This window comes from Asparagus officinalis, chromosome 1 (assembly GCF_001876935.1).
Source record: "Asparagus officinalis chromosome 1, Aspof.V1, whole genome shotgun sequence".
Lineage (NCBI taxonomy): Eukaryota > Viridiplantae > Streptophyta > Magnoliopsida > Asparagales > Asparagaceae > Asparagus > Asparagus officinalis.
In genome coordinates this window covers 111281185-111285344 of record NC_033794.1, presented here as the reverse complement: position 1 = coordinate 111285344, position 4160 = coordinate 111281185, and positions in this window count along the sequence as shown.

The window sequence follows — 4160 nt, the reverse complement described above, 5'->3', positions numbered from 1 at the left end:
AAATTTACGGACTGCCATAATCTAAATAATAGAAAATAACTTAAAATTTTAAAAAATTAAAAAATATCCCAAAAATCTAAAATTTTCAATCAACCCCTTAAACTATTTGAAACTACCAGTGAATATTCATATTTTTCAAACAACCTTTGAAAAGTCTTAAAAAATACAAACGTTATAATTGTCTAATAAATTCTCTATGAAAGATTTTATCAAATACATCTAACTAAAAAAACTAACTTTTATCAAATACCTCTAAAATATTTGAATGAAGTTGGAATATTATCAACTATTAAATTATGGTTGTCTAACAAATTCTCTTGAATGATTTGGGCGATGCATCATGTAATTTGAGACTTAAACTTTACATGGATAAAGCTAGCATGTTAATAGCATTGCCGCAATCTATTTATATTGATAAGGTAGTGGCTAATTTTAACTCGCAAGAAACAAAGAAAATACTTATTCCTTAGGACACAAGCTCTTTCTAAGAAAATGTCACCTCATACAGATAATGTATTAGAAAGAATAAAGCAATGCACATATGCTTCTGCTGTAGGTAGTCTTATATATGCAATGTTGTGTATTAGGCAAGATATTGCTCAAAAAGTAAGTGAAGTTAGTAGATATTAATCCACTCATGGAGCTAAATATATTTTTAAATATCTTGACTAAACAAAAAATAATTGCAGTTGTGAAGCAGTAAAAAAAGTAGTTAGGTGTTTAGTGGTGATCCTTTAAAAGTTGAAGGATGCATTGATTATAAATTCCAGTGGGATCCTGGTGATGGAAATTCTATATCACGTTTTTATCTTTGCATTAAATAATGAAGCTGTTAGTTGAAGTTGTTATAAGTAAAAAACTATAGCGTACTCTACAACTAAAGAAAAGTATATTGCAACTTATGAAGCAACAAAAGAAGTAGTTTGGATTAAAAATTTTGTGCAAGAGTTAGGTATTTTCCGACTACCTAATATTCCATTACTTTGCATTGATAATAGAAGGTTGCCCAAGCTATAGTGCCTAGGGCTCATCATAAATGGAAACACATCGAATGAAAGTATAACTTGGTAAGAGAGGAAACATAAACATTATTAAAGTTGCTTTTGCTCATAATGTGACAATCTTAAGGAAGAGGGGATAAAGAGAAGGATTAACGTACTTAGTTCATTCGATAATCTGAAGGACTAAATTATTAACCCGTTAAATAAGTTTTATTTTAGTCCTTGTGATCAGTTTGAAGGACTAAATTATTAACCCGTTAAATAAGTTTTATTTTAGTCCTTGTGATCAGTTTTAGTGTTTGGGAATAACAATGTTAGTCCTTGTGATCAGTTTTAGTGTTTGGGAATAACAATGATTTTGACTATTTTCTTTATAATAAAAAGGGTTAACTCTTAATCCTTCTAAATAGGAGTATTAGTAAACCCCTCATATTGAGGGGTTAACTTATTTTAATCCCTTTAGAGGATTAACTTAAACCTTCTATATTTTTTATATTTGGCAAATTATGGAGGGTTAACTCACTTTAACCATTGTATAGATTTTTTGTGTTTGGCGGGTTAAGAAAGGGTTAAATCTTCTTAACCCCTCACTTAACCCTTTGCCAAACGGTATCTTAAGTTAAAAGGTGCTTGAGAAATATATTGATAATATGGATTTGAAATTTATATCAAAGTAGTTTTGAGCACAAGTGGAAGACGAAAAGATGTATGCTCTACAAAACTAAGAAATAAGAGTTTACATGTATATTTACAACAAAAACCTTAAAATATGAAATTTTTAAACAACCTTCTGAATAATATGAATTCACAGACAGAACCATAAAATCTAAAAAATACTAACAACCTCCTCACCAAAAAATTTAGAAAACTACAAAACTTATCCAAAAAATAGAGAATTTTAAATAGTCCCCTATACAACTTGAAATTATATACAATACCTTAAAAAATATTAGAAAATACAAACAACCCCTTTAAAAATCTAAAAAATATAAAAAATACTTCAAAACAATCTAAAAATTGCAAACAAATACCTAGAAAATTAGAAAAATTGTGAACAATTCCATGGACAATTTGTAATTACATATAGCACACTAAAATATTTTAAAAATTAAAAACAAGCTTTTAAAAATCTTAAGTTGTAGAAAACACCTAGGAAAAAGTAAAAATAAAAAATCTTCGATTATCCCTTCGAATAATCTAACCACTGATTATTCAAAAATAACAAATACCTCCGCAAGTCTTTAAAAATAGAAAAACATGTCAAAATTAATAAATTATAAAAAACTGCTCTAAAAATCTTATATTTTCATTTTTTCCCAACACAATTTGAAATTATAAAATCCCCCAAAATGTTTAAAAATTAGGAAAACCCCTGAGAAAATATTAAAATTATAGACAACCTTATGAAAAAAATAAAAATTACGAATATCTCCCTAAAAAAAATATTGCAAGCAAGCTCCTAGAGAAAAAAAAATCTAAGTGCTCTCCTTAAAATAGGACAGTACCAAATAAGTAGTTATGCATTTGCTTTATAAGATAAAAGTTCTTTGATATGTTTCTTATCAAAGTTCTAAAATTACAAGTTGAAAATTTTCACATGTCTGTTAGATCAAAGTTCTAAATTTTGTAAGGCATGACTAAATTTAATACAATATCAAGTTAGATATTAGTCTACAAAATAGTATCATCATCAAGTAGAGATTTAAGAACATGATTTTATTGTATGCAATAAATTATATGGTAACCATGAATTATTTCACAAATGAGTTATGATATAGGCATAAATCTGTTTCTCAGAAAAAGATGCAAGCTGAAATAAAATAGTTAAATTATTTGACAATGTGCAATGCACGTGCATCCCACCTAGTTTAGAAAGAGACATGACTTTATCTTGAAATTTGGGAGAAGGTTAAAAGCGACCCGTGTCTCTCACATTCTCCAAAATAGTCAATTATATGACAGCTAACAAGACTAAGCATTTTAAATGGGTACATTAAATGGGACCCGTAGATAGTGAGAGGGTATATAACTGGGTGCAATTTTTAATGGTGTTTTGTCGACTTGGTGTAAGCGGGTTGAGATTTTTTAGACCCAATCCGAACAGACTTAATTACAAAATTGATTCGAACTGTTAAAAATGAATTGATTCAGTCGATTTAATCGATTTAAACCAAAATTTGCTTAATCCTAAGGATTATGATTGTTCAGACTAATATCATGGCTGAGATGACTTTTTTGCCCTCGAAGCACGTGCACACTAATGCATCTAGTTAGGAAAAAATTATAAATTTTGTGCGTGACATTGTCTAAAAAATAAACATATTGGCATCAGAAAAAGAAAAAAAAAATCAAGTTGGTATGATACAATAAGCAATATTTTTTATTTAACATAACACCGACATAAAAACTAAAAAGAATCTAATTAAAGATGAAAATCTCCAAACAAAATAACAAATAATGTTGACAGATGATGTTTTTTACATTCAAAGTAAATGACATAAAAATAGAACTAAAGTTATAAGAGTCATGAAGATAATATCCAAAAATCAAATGATGAATATGAATTCAAATTTCACAAAACGCATCATCAAGTTGATGTATTATCAAATTTGAATATGCAAAGTTGCTGACAATTTGAATACGCATCATCATAAGCATTAAAGTGCACTATCGAAATAACATCAGTAAAGTAGTTCACCATATCCAATTAAATGGTTAAGCAAGCAAACATTGATATGTTTGATATTCCTAAAGTTTGATTCCATATTTTTGTTTCCACTATGCTTGCTTTTTCCCGCTGAGAGCTTCTTCTTTCATGTTTGCGAAAAAAAGGCGGCGAAGAAAAACAATGGAGAAACTCACTGGAAAAAAAGAAAAGAAAATGGGCAGTTTTTTTAAATGAATCTAAATGCCCCTTGGTGAGTAGTACCTAGGTTATAAAGGTGAAGATAGGGTGGCTTGAGTTGAGTTGAGTCTCTCGCAAGGTTATGTTTTGATTGGTGATTATTTTTAGTTAATATGCCTTGTCTTTAAAAAACAGTAACACGCTTGGTTTTATTTTTCAGAGGGTATTAGGTGAAACTATTTAGTCCATTAAATGAATTAGTTCAGATATTTAGGACTAAATAATGTGTGTGTGTGGGGGGGGGGGGGGGGTGT